General features: G+C 41.8%; 2 long non-coding RNA genes across 3 annotated transcripts in view; both read left to right on the top strand.

The window, feature by feature from the left end:
• The window catches only part of LOC148160014 (uncharacterized), a 161,377-nt gene extending 145,297 nt beyond the window's left edge, over window positions 1-16,080 (top strand). The window contains exon 3 of the long non-coding RNA XR_015762722.1: window positions 14,991-16,080. This is a non-coding gene — a long non-coding RNA (uncharacterized LOC148160014). The remainder of the gene's footprint in view (window positions 1-14,990) is intronic.
• A 759-nt stretch (window positions 16,081-16,839) lies between these two features.
• On the top strand, window positions 16,840-18,799 carry LOC148160015 (uncharacterized). 2 transcript variants are annotated; one of them, XR_015762773.1, is made up of 3 exons: window positions 16,840-16,952; window positions 17,998-18,147; window positions 18,242-18,799. It is a non-coding gene; the product is annotated as an uncharacterized LOC148160015 (long non-coding RNA). The 2 variants fall into 2 exon arrangements; XR_015762772.1 differs by lacking the exon at window positions 16,840-16,952 and having other exon boundaries at window positions 17,493-18,147.
• Window positions 18,800-22,707: the final 3,908 nt, after the last annotated feature.

The raw sequence follows: 22,707 nt of genomic DNA on the forward strand, positions 1-22,707 counted from the left end.
GTTAGGGAGAAACCTTCGGTGAAGACGAGCAGAAAACGGGACATTATGTTTGGAGGGGGTGCCCTCCTGAATCCAAGCTTCTCCAAAGCGTGGTTCAAGGTGGAGAGTGGTCACTCCGGACAGGCATTAGGAGGTAGTGGGAGGCGGTGGTGGTGGTGGTGGGTGGGGGGGTGATACTAACAAAGCCACAGCCACCAGTCTGGTCTCAGGGAAGCACTAAGCCTGAATATTTCATGGCTCCTCCAAGCACAAAAAGACTGCAAAACTGAGCCAGCTCATTTGGAGGTGTGTGCCTGCAGAAGGTCAGGACCTGAAAGCAGATAGGGAAAGGCGAAAGACGCATCATCCGTCTACCGCCGTTCGCCAGGGCCTCGGCGCACTTCTTCTTTGCCCTGATTATCGGCTCGGATTCACACATCAAGAAGTATTTAACATGCACTCTGGAGACAAGGACGTTAATTAGAATATTATTTTGTCTACTAGATCTAAATGCACAGAGCAGCTCTTATTATGGCGAGCTAGGTGCCAAACTCACATGTGCTCTCTTCTCCTAACAGCACAAAAGAGAAAACAATGGGGTGGTTTTTATACCCTGCAGACCCAAAAAGGGAGGCGTTTAGCTCCTCGCGACTTTGCGTGCAAAGCAACCCAAACTCCCCGTGCTTGGCGCCTGGGCTCAGAACAACAGCTCCAAGTTAAGGGCTGTCTCTGACAAAAAAAAAAAAAAAAGGGAAGGGAAGGGAGCACGATGGCGGCGTCTCAAACCCCAGCGTGCCTCTTCTCCTATTCCCTCCCTAATCAATATCAAACGCAACAAAAAACACGGGCGCGAGGAAGACACAGGAACACACGCGAAAGCAAACAAATGCCTGTTCAGTGGGGGGAGAGAATTAGAGCGCGGCGCCGTCTCCTCATCTTACCTGTCATTATATGCTTTAGCTCTTAATGAGTGCTCCTCTTCACTTGGTCACATCGCATTTGTTTTCTACAAGTCCCTTTGAACAGCTGAGAGATATTGAGCACGCTTTGATCATGGAATCCGTCTGAATTTCTAATGCACCCCCCCCCCCCACACACACACACACACACCACCCTCTCTCCCCATATTTCAAGCTAGGTCGTCTCCACATTTCAGTCACTATTTTGTTTGTTTATTCACCAGCGAGGGCGGTGGGAAGGAGGGCGCAATAAAAAGAATCAAGTGAAAATGAGTTGGGGGGAGCCAGGAGCATGTGGGCTCTGTGAGTTTTGTTATTATTCATTAATGATTATGAATTTAACAGAGAAGTAATAAAAGAATGAAAGAGAAAACACTGCCACAAGACGCCGCCGAATGTTCTTATATATATATATATATATATATATATATATATAAATATATAAATGTTTTTTTTTTATTTTTTGTGTGTGTTTTTTGAAGGCGAGCAAGCCGCCCTCTAATGATGACCCTTGGCATGCTGTGGCACCTGGGACCTTCCCCTAGCGTGAGGGAGGGTGATGAAAATTAGCCCATTCACATTTCAAACAGAATTTGGGCTGGCCCCTGATCACAGCGCGGGGCTGTGAGGGGGGAGTGGGTTCGGGGGTCCGGCTCCTCGCGGTCCTGCGGAGAAAACACGCACCACCAGAAGAGCTCTCCACGCGGCCAGAGCCTCTCCCCTGGCAATCATTGCGGGAACACATGGCGACATGACTGTGGGATGCGATGGGGTCTGGATGTACTCCGGCTGTTATTCCCTGTTAAAAGATTTAAACCATTGGGGTATGATAGGTCCCTTTGATGTTTGCTAAGCACAGAGCTGGAGAACAGGGAAGAAGAAGAAGAAGAAGGCAGAAAAGGGGAGTGCAAGAGGTGGGGCGAGGTGTGGTGCTTGTTGGTAGCAGTGATGCTGGGCAGAGAGAGCTTGTTACTTGAAGGCAGTCGTCTTCACGGAGTCACACTCCAAGAGGGAGGAGGAGGAGTGTGGAATCTCTTTTTCAACTCCGCCACGGCAACAAAGGGAAGATAAAAGACAGAGGTTGAAGCTGGGGCCAAGACCCACTGTGAAGCCAAGATTACTGCCAGCGCAAAGTTCTGCCACTTCTACCACTCCAGCAACTTTTACGCTCCTAATTGCCCCGATTTGCCTCTGATATATGAGAAGTGGCTAGGAGTGGCATACGTTCTTCTGTGTCTTTCCACAAAATATGAACTGTTTAGTGTCTTTAAGAGCAGAGTTTTTGTTTGTTTTTGGTAGTGGAAGTGTAAAACAAAAGCATTTGTAACTCGTTGGATTATTGTGAAAACAGTGTTGATGATGCAAACAGAACACACTGAACATATCAGCCTGATGACACCAGCATGAACTCCAACCCAAGTCTTCCTCTGGTAGGCGAAAGAGCCCAGCCACTGCATGGAAGCAGGCCTGAGAGCTGAATGTCATATGTAGATGAAACACATAGGAGCCCCTTTAGGAGATATTTCAGACCAGACCAGAGATATGTAGTTTGGAAATACATTGGAAAAATGTAATTACATAATTGCAATTTTTCTGCACTTTCCAGCGAAGATATTGACCTCAGAGTCAGATTGGAAAAAAGCACCTCATCCTAGAGCCGAAAACTTTGATCAGAAAATGATTTTTTTTTTCAAAATTGCCGTGTTTCCATGAAGCTAATTTTTTTTTATTTTTTTGAAATGTCAAAGTGTGTATTTAATGGAAACGCAGCTCAAATCACTATTTCACTAGAGGCTTTTTATCTCCTAATGGGTTGAAAGATGATTTTTCTTTGTGTTTTTGTCTGACATCAGTTCCTTGTATTATTAGTTCTGGATTATGTCTGACATTTGACAATAACAGCAGTGATATTTGTATCAATGGCTAAAAATGGATTGTTTTTAGCAGTTTTATACGTTTTTATGAGGATTTAATTGTGAACAATTAGTAGGCCTTACATTGTTCCCACTGGCTCTGCATGGTGAGGATGCTTCAGCATTTGGGAGACAGATGGAAGACGGCGTCAGCAAAGGGAATACTAAGGATCTGAAAGCGTTTTAGGAACAATTAAGATCTTTGATGGTTTAATCTGTTCACATCAAAAGCAACAACCGCTCCGTTTGATTTTCTTCTGATGACACTGTATATAACTGATTGAGTCGACTGTCAGCAAACAACCACAGGGCAGGGGGAGAGGCGCGGTGCGATACATCCAGCTGCTCTACACCGTACCTGAATATGACTGTGACTTCATGCGTGGTACTTAAATATACAAAAAAAAGAAAAAGGGAAGGACAACATGTATTAAACCAACCGAGGATGTGTTTGTTTTTTCTGATCGTGCCGTTTGGCTCGAGGGACGTTGAGAAAGAACTGGGGGGGAAAAAAAGAGACTTCATCAAACTGACTGAGACGTGTTTTCCTGACCTGTTTTATTGCAGCTTTTCTGCCTGATAATCAGACAGTTAATCACAGGAGGCCATACATCACAGTGGAAGGGATTACAGGAGTCAGGGAGGCTTTCTGACCTTCTGACATTGTTCCACTAGGTCCTCCTTTTTTACTCTCAAACCTCTTTCCTTAGAGACTCACCAATCAGACATTCTCCTGCAATTAATTAACTTGTCTTTGTATTAACACCGACTCAGTCTGAAGTGCTTCTAAAACCAACACCAGCATGCTTCAGTATGCCAGTCACGCCGCTTTCCTTACTGTACAAACCGTCCACATGGAGATGTTTATATAGCTTTTTACTATTTTTATCACTATTTAGAATATATAAATCTCCATATTTCTTTCTAATTTTCACATCCGTAAATTTAAGTCGAGTCTCACCTCGCCGGTCGCATTCAGGACTACTGAGATTTGCAGCTGTGACTTTGCGCGCGTTGTGTTTACGTTTGTCTAAAAGCGGCGTAAATTGAATTCCGCTGTTTGCTCCCGACAGCGACTACAAGTGTAAAGTGGCATGTTCAGAGTTGTAGGTACGGCTCCTCTGGAGGGGGGCTGGGTTGGTGGGGTTGGGGTGGGGGCACCCCCCACCCCCACCAACCCTCCCCTCATTGTTCCACGGAGGCTCAGGATGACGGCTGCGCGAGCCTGCCGGGATCTAATCAATAACTCACATGGCACGCCGCATCCTGGAAGAATCTGCCGTAGATTAACTCGACAACAGGGATGAAAAAGGAGGAAAAGCTCCTCTGGATATCTGTTTGTCTGCTCCCCTCCTCAGATGTGGCTGGGAAACAAGCACCAAACGGGGAGCAATTGAATGCAAAATGCTCTTTTTTTATTTTTTCTGCAAGCGCAGCCGCCTACACCCTCCCAACCCTCCACGACCCCTTGAGGCGAGACCAGCAGAAACCTTCATTGGATCAGAAGGTGACATATCAAAAAATCATGTCACAAAAAAAAAAGAAAGAAAAAAAAACAGGCAGTAATGGCTGCCGAAGATGTGGCAGCAGTTCTAGATTTCGGCTGGGCTCTTTCTATGGCTCCCCTGTCTGTTGGGGTTGTACGGTATCACAGAGAAAACTCTCTCTCTGGGCCTGCCACGCAGACGTGGGATTTGATCTTGATGGCTTTTTGACAGTTTGGGATGAGGGATAGCGGTTAGCAGGGAACAAGAGATGCTGAGCTGATCAGTGGAACTTTTCAGACAGGAGTGCAGCCTAAAAGCTCCCTTTTTCTTCCGTCTCTCTTGCTGTTAACCCATTTTCTTTCATACTTCCAGTGTCTTCTGCAGCATGCTGATCATTTACATTCGCAGTCGGCGAGCGGCTGTCTTCTCAGATCACTTTTTATCACCAAAAACATGCTCATTTAGAAAAACTGTGCCGTTAAAAGATTCAAAAGATGGCTTAATAATGTATGTTTTCAATTGCTCTGCTAATGTAGGGACAGTAATTGCTGAAGTTTGCACACTGCAAAAACACAAAATCTCACCAAATATTTTTGGTCTAGTTTCTAGTGCAAATAAATTAGTAGACTTGAAAAAGGACAAAACTAACTTACAAGTAACTTTTCAGAAAGATATAGGAGCTTGTTTTAAGTAGGTAATTATGTAATTTTTAATTTTAATTATAGCGAAATTTTTCCCATGTTAAAATAACTGGGATTTTCCTGTTGCTGAATACTTCAATGATGCTAATCAGGATATTTCTTCTTTCATTAGATTTTTTTGTGCTCATGAACAGGAAACTCTTCCACCTGAGGCGTCGTAACATGATAAGTTACTCAAACAATTGGAGGATTTTCAAACTTTGGCTCCACATGGATTTAATGACTTAATCTTGAATGTCTTTATCTTTCAGGTCATTCAAATTATGTTTGATATAAACAGCATTTTTATAACAACTGAAGGTAACATAGCTGTTTGATTGTTCTATGTGCCTGAAAAATACATAATACCGCCCATTTAATTTTCCCCACAGTCTTAGTACAACACTTTGAAGGATCACAGAAAACGTCACAGGGCGTCTCATCAGATTGTCAGTTCCCGAAACCACAAAAAAAAAAGGAAAAAAAGCTCTAACCCACCGGACCACACACAGGATAAAAAGCTTGTAGGGACAAATGAACCCCGTTTCTTAAGAACGCTGGAGGGTTGGCGACAAAACACACTTTATTTCTGTTTGTGCTTTGACCAACTTGGTTCTGAATGAAAGCACACTGAACAACCAAGGCACATACCAAACTGAATTCAACCTAACTGGTATGTTAAAAGAAATGAGCCTTATCACCTTCTACATTGTAACCAATAATCAGATGTTGACTCCGGTTTGTTAGGTTTTGGGGCAAAGAAAGAAATAGAAAGTGTATCACCTTTGTAGAACTTAAATGTAATTTTCTATAATATTTTCATTTGACCAAATGAGTTTCCTGTTCATGTCCTAAAATAATAACTTGAGTCATTTTTTGCCTTAAGTGATTTTGGTAAAAACAACAGCAAAAAACTCACCGCCTCTTTTTTTCTAAAAGATGTGGGCCATTATTTTAGAAAGGTGACAATATGACTAAAGTTTTTTTTCTGTTTTCTTTTCATCTACTACCCCCTACAATGAGTGACATTTTTATTAGTTTGTACAGAGAGCAAATTCTTTGAAATGGCATGGTTAGTTTTCTCTGTTTGGGTCATGGGTTTACATCCAGTTATAAAGGATTTGGTGATCTTAAAGGTTCCCTGCACTTGTTCTCCTAGCTTAATCAAAGAACTACCAACAGTGCAGAGATGAATGAAAACCAAGGCCCCAACTACAGCGCCGGGGCAAGTCGGAGGCAAAGCCAGAGGTCAGTGGTCACAATGAGAAGAAATGAGTAAAGGATTAAATGCCAGCAACCTTGTAAAATCAAAGGCAAAGACATCCAGCGAGGCACCTTTTACCATTTAGAGGCAGCTGTAGAGAAAGTGCAAGTTTCATTATGGATGTTATGGAGAGCCGGCCAAGGTCAGAAAGCAATCATCACTCTGACACCTCGCCCAGCAGGCAGCCTGGCTCGGCAGAGCACTGCCAGCACTGGAAGAGCCATCTTACAGAGAACAACAGCCGATGGGGGCCAAAGGCAATGTCACAGGCCACCCCCTCCATCAATAGCGGCGCAAAGAACCTGGAACAGAGCCCTCTCACAGGACAAAATAGAGCTTGTCAGCGTGCAAGATTCTAGGTCTTCATGTCGGAGTCTGCAGACTGATCCTCAGGTTTCGGTATGTGTTGACTTGACATACTGAACGTCTAAACCGCCTGGAGAAGCTGCTGAGTCTGGAATAGGTACCTCTTTTATCAAAGCACATTAGAGCTTGGCATAAGGCAGGGCCCGTGGTGGCAGGCAACAGAGAGAAGCGGCAGAAAGAACATGAGCCTCTTCCCAGGTAGGGGCTGTCTTCCCTGCAGATACGCCCTGTAATTAGCAAGGCTAATGAAGAGGAGGGCTGAGACTAATTTCCCCGTTGACCTCTTTGCCCTCTTTGCGGGGTGAGAGGGTGGCCGTCAGCAGAGCCGAACATGACACCACGCTAAAGCCATTAACCCCGATCCAGCACACCCTAAGGCTTACACCTGGTACAAGACTGGACCGGTACCAAGTCTCAGTGGGCAGCAAAACTGAATTCTCCCCCCCTACCCCTATAGGTAATGAAATGTCGGGGAAGCGCTATTATCTCTAATCTACTGCAGTTGTGTAACTGTAAATTCAGCCTCTGGAAGGCAGTGTGTCATTACCAGGTTGTGCACACGGTGAATATTCCATCATTATAAAAACTGTTGTTGTCTGTTTCGCACAGCATGGGTTCTCACACTGTGATTATGAACCAGGCTGAGGCACCTGTCACATGGAGCTGGTACTCGCTGCTTCTGGCTGTCAGGGTTTCCTACAGATTGGTTGCTGTGCATGTGAAATTCATAGAAAAAAAAGACAAATCTAATCTGCAGGTATATCTTCCCCCCACCTTGGTGCACACCAATATCCAAGTCTCAAAGACAAAATACTACATGAAGAGTAGGCAAAGGAATTACAAAGGTAAAGAACTGTAAATAGCAAAAACCATAAGAGAGGGAAAGATATTTGATGTCAACATTCTGTGGAATATGCAGCATCCATAAAGCCATAAGCCTGACGCTCGTGTTTTTAAGTGCGTTGCTGTTCAGAGATTTCTTCAATGTTAACATTTATTCCCCACTCGGGTAATTATTACATTTCTTTGCTCAACATTTTGTGTTAAGCATATCATAACTGACATGACAAGGAGAGGAGATGGACCGAAATTGCTACCACAATTGATAAACCTGGTAACTTTTTAGCTAACTACCCATAATTAACGTGACATAAGCTGGTTATAATGATAAGATTACACATTAAGATTTCAGAGTTTGAAATTAACGCTAGCCAAATTAATTGCAGGGACATTGTAGTTGTGACTATTAAAACATTTTCTAACACTGGCCACATTGTCCAGTTGGACACGTAAACAGCACATTTAGCCGTTCCTGATACTTAAAACTTAATAATCACCTGAAGAAAAAAAAAAACATTGCTGCTCACCTGATCGTCGTGGGACGTAAGTTCAGAGCTGTGGCTCAGTCTGAGTGTCACCAAGAAGTCAAGGTTTTACTAGAATTAATCACATAGTGGTTTTGCTATTCCAACAGATAAACACTTTCAGCATTTTGCTTGCTAAAGTGAGAGACTATTCATCGGTGCAAACGGAGTTTTTGCATGGTGTAGCATGAGATAGGGAAGGTTCTAGTTAGGACTGCATAATTCCACTTTAGAAAGAGCTTGGAATAGAATTCTGTGTCATATTATGTTTAAAAAAATCTCTGTATTTATTATTGTGATTTAACATTAGCCTACCAATGGGACTAGAGATGGAAATTAGATGCCTGACTATAATCTCATGTAGTTACATGTAATAATAATAAAATTAATACTTTATATGTATATAATTTGTAAAACAAATGTTACAAAGTGTTTTACTTTAAAAATTAATTCAAACAGTATCATAAGATATAACTCAAAAGTATACCAAATCAATTCAAATACATAACAATGGAAGACAGACTGACATAAAATATGAAAGAAATTCAAAATCAAAAGCCTCTTTATAAAAGAAAGTTTTAACTAATAATTTAAATGAATGATTTTGTGTATGTTCATTAATACGCATTATCCTATTATTTTAAAAATAAACTTGAATTCGAGATCAAGTGACGTTATTGGCTAGCTGCTGAGATGCTTTAGCATAATTTACATAAATTACATACAAATGGAGGATATATTGACACATATCTAACGTCTTGCAGGAGATTTAGCAGGAGAGTAAATTATGCAGCCCACCCTGTTAGCAAAGGTGATACTGGGACATTTTAGTCAGATGCCTCTTTATTAAACTTTAAAGCTCCAAAGATTCACAATAAGAAAACAGGTTATTGTTATTACCATTCTGCATTTTAACTGACCAGCAAATTCTGAGAGAAAAGAAAGTATAAATGAAAAAAAATTAAAATTATGTCCAGAGTGGAGCGTTTGAAACACACAGTGAAAACTACAGAGGCTTGTGTGTGTGTGTGTGTGTGTGTGTGTGTGTGTGTGTGTGTGTGTGTGTGTGTGTGTGTGTGTGTGTGTGTGCGTGTAGGTGTGCGTGTGTGTGTGTTTGTGGTTAGACCAAGCCTGATTTGAAGAACAAATAAATATTGTATAAATGAATTTATTGTGTAATGTGAGCAATCAAATTAATTAAGGGGTCCACAGCTGTTGGAGGCGAATGAGGCCATGAATTTTTCAGTGCTACCACTTCTCCCTAAGATTTTACAATAAATATTTCTGGAGGTCTTGGATGAATTTTTCATGGCTGAGTGGGGGAGATGAAAGGCGAAGGAGGGATCCAGGGGACTGGTGCTCTGTGGCGCTGACAACACAGAGAGGTGCTTCTGCTCCAATCTTTATCAATGGGAGCCGGCCGACACCATTGCTTTAATTAGCCTGCTTTGTCAGGCGTTCCTCTATCAATAAAGAAAGGCCGGGCCCAGCGCTGGGCCGAAGGAGGAGGAGAAGGATAAGGGGGCGATATCACCGGTCCCACTTGCTTTTGTACCCTCCCACCTCAAGAGAGGAAATGATGTAATTGTGATCGTTGAGACAAATGGCACAGCAGAGCGTTATATCACCGCACTTCGTCTGCAACCATCCTCTTTTTTTTCTTTTTTTTCTTTATGTAGAGACACAAAGATTTCCTTCCAGTCATTTAAACCCCAGAAGCACGATGGCGTCAGAAACAGGCACCGCACCTTTAATTTGAGCCTGGATCATTTATTTATCCACGATAACCTTGTAGGAAACAAATCAATAAAGCATCCAGCTAGCATGCTGCTATGTAGTATATACCATGAATGAGTAACAGATGCAATTGATTTGCATGTTGTTGTCCAGGCTGGAGGTGCAGACTGGTGGAATAAATCAGAACTGGGTACATCTTGAGATTTTTTTTTTCTAGATTTGATATGCAGGTAGGATCCTGAGGTAACAAATTCAGAGGAGACAACTGGTTGGTGGGCAGCATACCAGCTACATTCCACCTGGAATATCATAATAAACAGCTTCCTGCTGTTCTTATTTCCCTAAAACACAGAGCCAAAGCAGGGGGCGGTGTTGGATGGGTGTTTTTGCAGGACGGGGTTATCTAGGAGGTTTGTGCCAGCTTATTGAAATCAATTCTGATTTCTAACATTTATAGCTGGAAAAAAAAGCATTTTACTGTCCTATATTAATGTGCAGCCAAAAAACTCATCCATACTGCTGAATGAAGGATGTCAAATTCATTTTCATTTTGCCCTCAAAGGTCTGATTGTGGCAGGAGGTATTGATAAAACCATTAAAATATTAATAAATAGCTGTCGGCATTCAGTAAGTACTTCCTAAAATTAAATTATATTGGACATCTTTCGCATTGATGTAATTTGGCAGTACAGACATAAAAACTGCATTTGATTGATAATATAATATTTAAGCAGACCATTGTTATCTTGAAGGTTATATTAATGTGGCCCTCTAGATTTTAGAGGGCCACAAATGGCTATGGTGGGCCGTATTTGCCCCCGGGCCTTCAATTTGTCGCCATAACCCAACCCTGTAGTGTTAAATCAATCGAGGCCTGGAATGGTTCATATTTCATTCTGGACTGGCATAATAAAATAACCCAAGTTGGACTGAAAATAAATAAATACTAAACAATAGATATGAAAAAGTTTTTACATTGCAGCCACGAACTCTCTAAATTTTATTTTATTTTTTAACATGTCACATCCAGCAGTGTAGAACTCTAAATTGTTTTCTGATTGCCAAGGAGAAACCCAACAGACTTACTTTCCAAAGTGGCTTTTGCTATAATTCTCTACTTGGCAGCTGAGTTGATAGCTGTCTGGAACAATTTACTTATATTGACACAGAAATGTAAAAGAAAGGGAGGGAGGTGAGAAAAATAGATTGATACAGAAAGAAAAAATATAGAAGTCTGCTTCCACACTTGCAGAAAGAGAAAAATTAGAGAGAAGTGAGAAACCACAAACATAACAGTCACTGAAAAGCACATGATACTCATTAATTCAATATATATTCAGAGGCAAACAGTGCAATTAAATCTGTAAACAACTTAATCCAATTACCTGTGTGTGAGCTCACTTGTGTATATAAAGTTTCTCCATAAGAATGTTCAATAGTGGGTGTGAAGAGCCACAGTGTAGAATCCTACTGAGCCTCAGAAATAGAACTTAAAAATAACAGCTATGTGCTTAGATATTATTTCATCAGTCAAATAAAATAAGGTTCATGTAGGGGGAAAGCAGAAGTAATATGTATTTTTAGCTTACATAGAATATCCAATGTGTGACTGAAAGTTAATATTGTGCATCACCACTCCCATGGTGAACCTGGTGATATGGGGGTGCGATCCTCAACAGGGCCACAGATGGCGCTCACAGTCCACAAGAAGATGGAAAGTTAAGTAAAGGACAAAACTTTACACATTCACTTTGATTAAGGAAACATAAGTCAGCTGGTTCCTCTATAGACTTTTATCAGGAACATCGAGGCAGGTGGTACATGGTGAGGAAATTCCAAGCTGGAAAAGATAATGTTCTAGGTCTAGGTTTGTAATTTTCTTACCTGAACAAAATCCTGGGGGAAAAAAATCCTGTCAGAGGCTGCAAAAGAGTTAAAACTGTATTATGGGCCTGATAAAATGGTCACACTTTCTTAGATTTTTATTTGTAAATCTTAATTTTCCATCCAGAAAACACCTGTGTACATTTCTACTGTTGGTCTATCATGAAATGCAAGCAGAGCAAAGCTAAATTAGAGGTTGTACCAATAAGAGGTTAAGGGGGTTGAATACTTTTTAGGCGCCGAACGGAAATAACTGATGTTTGCTGTTGTCTGTGTGTATGTCTTTTATTTGCTTTTATGTCTGCCATCTATGAATTTATAGCACAAATACACAACATATGTTGTACTGGCAGCAGTTTTGTTTTGTGATCTGGTACCAGAAAGGAGGATGGCCACTCCACAGCAGTCAGCCCCACTGAGCCCACAGCACCACCGATTCTTTTCATTCACTTATATTCTCACCAATCAATGCCTTCACTTCAAAGTGATGAGAAACTCTTGCATGCAAAGCAGATTGATCACTTCTAATTCAAGTCATTAACATACAAGTTGTTAACAAGTGAGGCCTCTGTACTGTATCTAAGAACCAAGGGATGCATCGATAACGCCAATTTAGGACGTTTTACCGTCTTAAAACCTTCGAGTACACACTCTGCTATTCCAGCGCCGGATCGACCGGGTGGTGAATTATTTCGCATCCTGTCTCGCTCTTTGTTTTTCGCCTCACCTTCTCCTCCCTGGCTCGCTCCGCCTCGGCCACTTAGCTGGAAGCCTGTACTGCTGCATGAGACCACTGCTACTCGACTGATGATAAATTTATAAGCCAAACTGAGGGGAAAGTATTAAACAACCTTGTGAATAGCCGAGGTTCGCTCTAAACTGAGGCGGCATATCTTTTTCATCAGCGAAAATAACTCTTCAAAGGCAGTAAAAGCATGCTTAGAAAGTAAAAGGCCATTTTAGCGGACGAGGCCCGGCGGTGGGCGGGGGCGGCGGAGAGACCCCAAACAATCCGGCTCCTGATAGCCTGCGACTCCCACCATCAGCTTCCTCATGCCCCCCCCCCCGTCTACCCCGCAGCCCCTAACCACACCGCAAGCAGCACAGCACATATACCAACCCTTAAAAAGCTAAATCAAGGCTTTGAAAAACATACAGTGTCTTTAATAATTCAGGCATTGGTGGGTTTGAATAGCCTCTTTAGCGTAGAAAAATCCAGTCTCCTGATATAGGATCGGTCCCTCTGGGGGGGCGGAGGGGGCTCCAGCTCCCTGCTCTGTGCCCTCTCTCACCAGCAGTATCGGCTCTTGCTTAGGATGCAACTAACCTGCCTGATTACATTAAGCTGTAAAATAGAACGCATACACAATTGCAGGGTGTGCTCGCAGTTTCAGAAATATATATTTTTAATGGGTGTAGTTTTTTTATTTTTTTATTTTTTTAACTTTTTTTCCAAAAGGAAAGCGCTCTGAACTTGTACGACACCCCGCGAATCCACAAATCAAACGCAAAGTTTTGTAGTAAAGCAATTATTGCAGTTGACTAGCATCTTTACTCGGGTTGTGGACTAACATAAGATTGTAAATATTTAACCATCTTTACACCCAATCCACATTCATATTTCATCAGGTTTCTTGCGGTTTATTCTCAAAGCAAAGTGTTGGGCTGCATAATTATTTCAGTTTAGCTTTTTTTTTTTTTCTCCAACCCATTACTTCCATAAATACAGGAATTTGAGTTATAGCTCCTCAGAGGGCTAATTTAAGAAAAAAAAAAGCATGTATTAATTAATTCAACCTAGATGGAAAGGAAGAAATCCCTAAGTAAGTAAGCCGTTGGCAGGCATCAAGGATGATTTCTGCCTTCAAAGGAAATGGGGATGGATTTGAGAGGATGCGGCATTTTAATCAATACTGTTGACTCCTGAGGTTGGCAGGTGTGGTTGCGGCGCATACCTCTCAGCACAACCATCATTCAGGAGGAAAACCTCGACGTGGCCACTGCGGAGATCTACCCCCAGCTTTCCGAGTGCCTCCGCCGCCCGCCTTTTGTTTAATCGGGTCCAATTTCCGACTTTTCGGGAATAAAAACCCGAGCGTGGCCAACGGTCTGCATCCCAGATCGTATTTTGCCTTCGTCTCGTTGCGAACGTTTTAACTGTGCGTGACTTTAAACCTTTTGTTGCCTGCTTCCATTTGTGCATACGTCCATTCACACATCCAACGTGTGGAATAATGAAATAAATATCGAACTCTTAAATATTTCAGTGCATTCTAGGAGTAAAGTGGAAGTGTTTTTCTGACAGACCTTGTCCGAGCCCCAACAACTCTCCTCTCCACCTCACCCCCCCTTCCACCTCCCCGCTGTATTTCTCCTCACAAATGCATTGTGCGGAGCGGCCGGCCCAATCCATCACTAGGCGTCTGGCGGGAGAAAAAGCACTTTCCCAGGGTGGGTGTGTTTTAGTTCTGCCAGCGCTGCTGTTTCAGTGGGCACCCGGGAGACCTCGCTGATGGACACTCCGGTCATCACTGCCAGGGAGCTTTGGGACTCTGAGCAACCACCCCTTCCACCCCAACACCCCACTCCACCCTTTCCATCTCCACCTCAGCCTGTTCCACTCACCTCATGTTTTCACTCGCACCTTCCATTGTCCCAGAAGTGTTGTGCACTTCCTTTTTGACAATGATGACTATCGTACCTGCCCGAGTTCTCCCTTGCAAAGTGGTTCAGCCTTCAGAGACCGGCCACGCTCGGCCTCTCAGGGCTTCAAGGGCCCGGTTGGGACGTCGTCAAGAAGGGGGGACGCTAATTCCACTGGTTTTATTCCTTATCCAAATTAAGCCTAGTGGATAGTTCCAGTGTGGAAAGACCTCAAGTGGGGGAGGCTGAGCAGGGTTCCACAGCGTCTGCCTGGGAAGCTCTCAGCTCTCCTTTTTTCCATCACAGGATGTGTGTGCGCGCTCGGAACAATTATGCAGAGATGACTCCCCCCCCCCACACACACCATTCAAATTTGGAAGTCTGCTCCAGTTTTTGCTGCGACAAACTGAGATTTGATTTCCAAAACGCTCGCTCATCTCCTCTACACAAAGAAGCCGGCGGGGAGAGGGTGCGATCACTGGAGAGGATTGGGCTGCGAGGCAAATCTAGGTGATGCGTATGTTCTTAGAGTGCCCCTGGGTCTTCCATGGGTAGGTAGGATCTGACAAAAGAGATCTGTACAGCAAAAAAATCCTCCACTCTGCTTGAGCATGGGAAATTAAGCCCAGATAAAGATTCTCTCTTAAACATACTCTCCTCTCACTTTTCATCTCTCTCTTTCCCCTCCTCCCCCTCCCTCCCTTCCTTCTACAGTGGCAGAAGAAATTACCCATTGTACCATCAGATAAACCCAAACAGCCCGCTCCGTAAGACCTCCAGTTCCTCGTGCAGTCCCAGCTTGGTGTCCCTCGGGTGTTTGTTCAAAAGGAAAACTCTGCGCTGCCTCCGGGGGATGTTTAACTCATTGCAGTGGCAAGTATTTAGAGAAAACTCAACAAGTTTGAGGCTGTCAGAGCGCGAATCCAACTGTCAGGCGGAATTATGTCTCCGAGGCGTCTGACGTGACGTAATGACCAATTGCATCATTTTTGACAAACCCTCCCGTCGATGAGAACTGGGGCAGACGCCGGTTGCTTTTCTGCACGAGTGTTTCATTTGAATTTGAAACAGCGCGGCTAAGTGCATTAAATGATGCTGATTAACTAAGATTACGGCTGCAGCAGGGATGTGATTTCTGTCTTGATACGGAGCATCAGTTGAGGCAGAGCAAACAGTTTTTTGAGTGGCTGATGAATAATTGAAAGTCAGCGGAGGGTACATCAATAAAGTGGTAATGAGGCATATTTGTGCAAAAAAAAAATTTTAATTTTCAAACTCTGTCCCTCTTCTTGAAGTGTACAACATGCATTAATGATACTTTTGCTTCCACTCCTATCTGCTTATATTGATGTTATTATCACCATCATGAACCACCGAACTCCTCATGTCATAAACATGTTTTAAGTGAACCAAAACTCAAAGAACATCACAGCATTGATTGCCACCAGTTTAAATCATGTTTAGCAAATACTTCACTACAGAACAGAACGCTTCTGACCTCCCACGCTTATTAATTCTTTGTTGTTGTTTTTTTTTTTTATTTAGGGTAGCAGATTAGAGAGTCTATCAGTTTGTGTTACTTTAAAAATATCCTTTTTGAACTTCATCTTTTAAAATTGACAAAATTATTTAGCCTCATTTAATCCCGTGGTCTTTAAGCACACCGAAAGAAATGAGTCTAAAAGCCTCACCAAACTCCTCTACTACTGTGTAGGGGGCTTGTTGATTCATGAAAGTAGAGATATTATTGCACATGTATGTACATATATGCACTTTACGTATTAGAGTGTTATAGTACAAGACAAAGTAGACTACACTCTAAATGACACTATACAAATCTAAAATCTCTCCCTCTCTTAAACTAAAGTCTGTTTTTCTTTATGCAATGGAAAATACAATGTGATATTTTAATACTTCATCTGTAATATGTTTTATTTGTTGTAAATGTAATCTGTCTATTTTTAATGTAAGCTGACCCAAGGCAGAATATGTGATGCATCATGCTGCTGATGCTAAACGGAATCTCAATGAACCAAAACTGCAAAACCAACCTTAGCCTTGGCGCTAACCTTAGCGCTAACCCTATTTCATTCAAATCATCTCTAATTCTTGCTTCATCATGACTTTCATAGAAAAAAAACTATACATTTATCTATAATCGTGTTTCACTGCAGCAGACATTCACTGGCCCTACACCTAGCGGTTGATTGCCTGCTGTTTCCATCGTTACATCATGCTGTTCAGATGGGATGTTTCATACCTCAATCCCTGATCTAATTATTATTACTGTTCAGTTATCCTCGTATCACAGAGCCATTGCATCATGGATCCAGGAAGGTTTCATCCGAAGGTGTGTTTTTCCTAAATCTCAGTGTTTCTGCTATTAACTGCCGCTCGTTTCTTGACATACGACGGCAGTAACTTTATCTTGACATGAATCATCAAACATACGTTTCCAGCGGTAAGGGTGGTTTGTTTGGATGAGGTTTTTTTGCGCTAAAAGAGACATATAGTGTCATAAAAATATTTGTTTATTCCCCTTTTTTTGTCTCATACAGGTTTTCCATTCAGTGGATTTCCTCCTAAATGTCAACTCAGACTCCGGTGGTCTTCACTTCCAATGGGAACTTTTTGTGCCGTTTCCATGTTCTCCATGATTCATGCGTTGTATTTTTAGTGAGTTGCCTCATTTCTTACTTTAGTTTCAGTGTATTTTAAATTAACATATGTCTTATGGTCATTTTTTTTTATGTCTTTTTGTGCATACCACTTATAATAAGACTACAACATAGTAAAACCAGGTAATTTAGAAAAATCCTCCAGTCTGTTTTTGTGAAAAGAAATTATATTCCATAAAAGATATTAAATGAAAATTTCCAAACAATACAAGGATCTCAAATGCGTAGAATCTCAGCATTTATGTAAATTGTGGACTCAAGTTATCCAGGGCTGAAGAAGCTTGAGTGACCAGATCAGATGATCAGATTTATGATACTCTAGAAGTGAACAGGGAAAATCAAGGTATGTTTTCTTTAAATAGTAACCACATTACATATTGAATTTAATTCCTGCATTTGTTGTTGTGTTTAGTTGGTTTTGCCACTTCAGGATTATTAATGGCCTCCAACTGACCATCTACTTTTGTGCATTTTGTGTGTGCATGTGTGCGTGTGTGTGCGTGTGTGTGTGTGTGTGTGTGTGTGTGTGTGTGTGTGTTTTACATGTTCTCTGGTGCATTGCCGTTTTTCCCTCCATTCGTTTCCGTGTTGCACGCTGCGCTCACTGTGATGCACACACTGCTCTCCTGAGCAGGACTGGGCAGCTATGGACAGATTGATGCTATCTCATTATTAATACACAATGTCTTGCAAGCTAAAACATTTAAATGTTTAATAACCACATTTCTGTGTGTGTGTGTGTGCGTGTGCGTGTGTGTGTGTGTGTGAGTGTGTGTGTAATCCTACCCTGTAGCTAAAGTTAAAGGCTATCATAACATTTCAATATACAGCTACTGTTAAATACACACAGAGCTTCAGATCATCTGTCAAGCATGTCTCAACAGACCTCGGTTCAAAACTGAGCCTTTGGTGCCCTCTGTCTGTTGGTGAAAGTATTAAAATGAGAAGGAAAGAATATTCACCAAATGTAAAGTAATAATCTATATTTTTTGCCAAGTCTTTTTCTTTCTTCATCTTTTTATTTTTTTTTAATCTTTTTGCAGAAACATTTTGTTGACTGTTTCCAACATTTCTACAAGGAGATGAACCTAAATGAGAGGCCGTCTGTCCCACTGAGATGCACACGGGCGCTCGTCCTGGTGGTGATACTGGAAGTGATGTCGAAATAATTCCCTCAGAAAAGCAGCACAGCGGTTAGATTTTTTTTTTTCTTTATTTACAACAGTGTCTGCAGGTCACTGTCTTTGGAGTAAAACTGTTCCTTTGTTCTGCCTTTTTCTAACACAGTTGTGGCATGTTGTGTCCACCTGGAGTACTGCTGACCTTCTGCGAGGCAGCCAGCTAGTTAAAGAAGTCCATTTTCAAGGCTGTTCCTGCTCATATCAAAACTCCATTATAGATTTTACCTCCAGGGGAACCCAGGGCTCACAAGGTCCTTGGCAATTTTACCTGAGGAAGAAGCTAAAAGGATTTGAATCTCCTAGGATGGGAGAGGAGGAGAACAGGGGGGGGAGGTGAGGACGAGATGCGCACCCTAGGACCCGAGCCACTGCACTATAAAAAGGGATTTTTGCAGGGTTTCAAATATTAGCCATTTTAATCAAGCATATTAGTTTGGAAATGTAATTTAGCGGTTAAATCCAAATATGAGTCGTGTGTTTGTTATCAAATCCTAACTAAACATTTAAATTAGAATTGAAATCTTTGTTCAGTTGGTTGTTTTTATGAACAGGAAGGCTGAGATGATTTTATGGGTTGTTTTATGACTCAATATATTAACTTAGTAAGAGTTAAGAAACGAGTTGTTTCTAATTTGGAGCAAGAATTAAAATGTTTTATCCAGCTTTATCTGGTTTCAAAACGAGTAATGTCAAACACACTTGCCAGCATGCAGCGTTTCCAACTTAGTGGGGTTTTGTTTTCTAAAACTTACTCACCTGTTTTGACTTTTTTATTTTTTCAAAATAGTGAATAGCAACAAATGGTGAGTTTTTTCTGATTTTACTGGAAACTTGTTTAAGTACATTTTGTTCTTTTTCTTCCTAACTAACACCAACACACACAAGCAGGTTCTGCTCAGACTATCACATTGCTTTCATTTCTACTCTCTACACACAGAAGTCAAACCCAACTGCAGTCATCACAGATGGAAACCAGGTCAGACAAAAGCCTGGTGCTCATGAAATTTCATCCAGTCACAATTTTGTGTTACTGTAACCTGTTGAAATCTCCTGACTGGGTCATAAGGTTAAAAAACAAACCAAATCTCCAGTAAACCAAATGAAAATGAAATCAATTAAAATTACCAAAACTCTAATATACCCTAGACATTTTTAGGGTATATTAGGACATTTCTTACCCAGTACTGTAAAACGTAAATTATTCAATGACGTCATTTAGCAACTTCTAGCATCTTTTAAGGCCACCTGTAGTTGCCTCCATTACTGCTTTACCTTATTGCAGCAAGCTAAACAACTGTTGCCTGGGAACAACACATCCCATCTGTGGTTGTCAGAGGAAAAGGCTTTACTCTCCACCTTACTGGAAAACATTTCAAATGGTTGGTGTGATTTCAATAACTTTTACGCCTTAAATCACCGATTAGTTCCCATTTTTTTCCTCCTAAAATTTAGGATGAACTAGAGAGAAGAGACAGTGAATGGACTTGTGCTAAATAAGTCGTTTAGAGGCACAAACGTCACATGGCTTTATGAAGAAAAACAACCAATAACTTTTGATAAGCATCTACTATAGGAAATTTGTTATCGTTTTTTATAGAGCCACAATTTTCTCTCTACTTTTAAGCTTTAAAATACTGAGAAACAAAACGTGTGCAAAAAAAAAATTCTGAATGGGAAAATGAATTCACATCATTTGTGAAAAATGATGTAAAAGTAAAGCACATACTTTTCAACCTAAAAAGAAATACAGACCTAAAGAACATATTACTGGCACTTTCAGTGTCATTCTGCTCTTGACATTAAATGTAATTTAAGAAAAAAACAGACAAACTGCCAAAACTAGCCTTTGTTGCTATAAATAAGTCATTAGATGGTTCATTATCATTTTTAGTCAGTTATTAAGAGTCATGGATGAAGGTCCAGAGGGCCGCCTGCTGCTCCTGCACCACAGGTTGCAGATCCCTGCTCTGAAAAACAGCTGTAGCCTGATTTAGTTGAGTAATTATATTAATTCATTTGAGGTTTTAAAAAGGAAATAAACGTTGAATTTGTTATTTACAAGGGCAGCATTATCTATTCTCCAGGCATATGCTTCCATTTTATAGCACAGTGAAGTACCGTATTTTCCGCACTATAAGGCGCACCGGATTATAAGGCGCACCTTCAATGAATGGCCTATTTTAGGACTTTTTTCATACATTAGGCGCACCGCATTATAAGGCGCATAGAATAGACGCTTCATACTCTATTATTACACATCCACATTAATAAAGAAATGGTCCCCGAGTACTTTATATAGTAGGCTGGCCCAGTCGTTGTTTCACTCACGGTGTTGGTGTTGCGATATTATGCCCAACTGCTTTCTGGGTAACACAGACCAACCGACACGCTGCCGCTGCAGTCTCTGTCTCTCTTCCCCTGCCCCTCCCCCCCTTTAAATGTATTATCAAACTTTATTAACAAACCAGTGTTCTGACAACTATCCCAGCATGCACCGCGCACTACTTCTTCTACGGGGAAAAAGAAGTTGGCGGCTGCTTACCGTAGTGGACCAACTACGTAAGCAGCCTACTGCATGTCTGTGTAAACATGACGTCTTTCATTTCGATCTGAGTTAATTAGCGTAGCATTTCTGCCGGATTTTCACAACATATCAGCCACGACAATGGACAGGGGAACCAACAAGTTCATGTCATCTTTTTTGGACGACATCAAGGTGTTTGAGCCACTGGATGCCTCCAACATTGTGCGCGTCACAGCTAAAAGCTACCGATAGATGAGGAAAACAGCAGATCCTCACACCCTCAGCATAAATATAGCTGTGGACAAGATCACTGATGCCTATTGTTCTTGCAAGGCTGGGTAAGTCGGCATTCATGGTTTTGATGGTCCACAATGTACATTAGCATATGTTTACTACTGTAGCTTGTGTTTGTGAGACGGTCACGCACGTGGTAGCTGCACTGTGACCTAAAATGGGCATTAGCCAATGAAACGCGGCCCCTGTGGTAAGGTCCGTTGCTGGACCTGTTGTGGCTCAATATTGGTCCATATATAAGGCGCACCGGATTATAAGGCGCACTGTCGGCTTTTGAGGAAATTGAAGGTTTTTAGGTGCGTCTTATAGTGCGGAAAATACGGTAACTGTTATCTTCAGTTGTTTACAACAACTAATGCAAACAACAAAAATTTTACTTTGTAATTTAATGCCTTGTAATTGGGCCTCTGTCTCTTTAAAAACTTCTGTTTTTGAAACTCCACCTTAGGAAGTCATCATGACATGGCTTCTCTATTGACCCTTTAACAATGTTTTTACTAGCATTGCTCTGAGCAGTAGCTCTTATAATGAGCTCAGCAGATGCACAGGTCCACCAGGTGTTGCTAATTGCTGCTGGCTAGTCTGAAGGAGCTAAATTGGGGAGAGAAGCATGGAAACTGCAGCTCCTCCCAGGCATTTTGTAAAACTGAATGGTTGCCACGGGAGATTAAAGAATTTCTGAAACATGTATAAAAGAATCAAAGCAACACTCCCGGTATGTTTCTGATGAGGGAATAACTTGAAGTAAAACCCAAAATGTCGATTCTACAGAATACTGACCCTCTAAATAATTACATGAAACTGAACAAATTTAAGGTGTCTTGTTTATTTTTATTTTTTTTAGCTGTTAAAGCTCTGCCAAAATATTGACTAAACTCTCGCCAAATTAATTATTTCAGTGATTTTACTGTTTGAATTGCAACAGTTTGTTTTACCAGTGTAATCTGCTTCCTCTGCCAAGCAGGGAGCAAAAGACCGAGCAAAAAATAAAAAATAAAAAAAAATAAAAAACAGAATTCTGGAGATGGTTCAGTGGCAATGAACCCTGAACTAGAGGGCCATACAGTAGTGGAGGGAAGGGAAGCCTTGAAAATGAAAGAGGTGGAAGAAGAAGAAGAAGAAGAGCTGCGAGCCTGTTGTCAAAGAGTTTGCCAGGGGAGCCGGCTTGGGCTTCCAATGCATTTAGCATATATGAAAGAAGAACAGCTCTGTCTCCTCACACCATCCTTAACTATGTGTACTAACAAGACAGATGGAGGCCAAAGATGCAGACAGATCACATCAGGACATCTGTCACTTCATGGCAACAGCCTCCTTAATAAGTGACAAGGCTTCCTCACCCCGTGGGCACAGGATGGGGGAGGAGGTGGTGGTGTCTGGGAGCTGTGGCTGTTCGAAGCAGCCGTCAAAGTCATACAGCAGAAACCTACCAACCCTCACACAACCAACGTATTTTTTTCCTCCTCTTCTCTCCCTCTCTCGTTCTCTGTCTCTTTTTTTTATCTAAACAACTTGTCCCAATTACAGCCAATCACACGCGATGCGCAGCCTTGATTACCAGCCTGGTTAAGGAGACATCAAAGCTCCCTTCTAAGGGCGCTGACACGAGGCTGCGCAGTAATTAGCGGACTTCACTGGAGAGTTTCATCACCGAATGTTTTCAAAATACCCGACGACTTAATTTGCACGGAGGATGGAGGACATGCGTGGGGGAGTCGGGTGGGGAGGATTTCACGTCGACAGAGCATATCGCC

This window comes from Poecilia mexicana, unplaced genomic scaffold, assembly GCF_051168715.1.
Source record: "Poecilia mexicana isolate PSO_F unplaced genomic scaffold, ASM5116871v1 scaffold_4, whole genome shotgun sequence".
Lineage (NCBI taxonomy): Eukaryota > Metazoa > Chordata > Actinopteri > Cyprinodontiformes > Poeciliidae > Poecilia > Poecilia mexicana.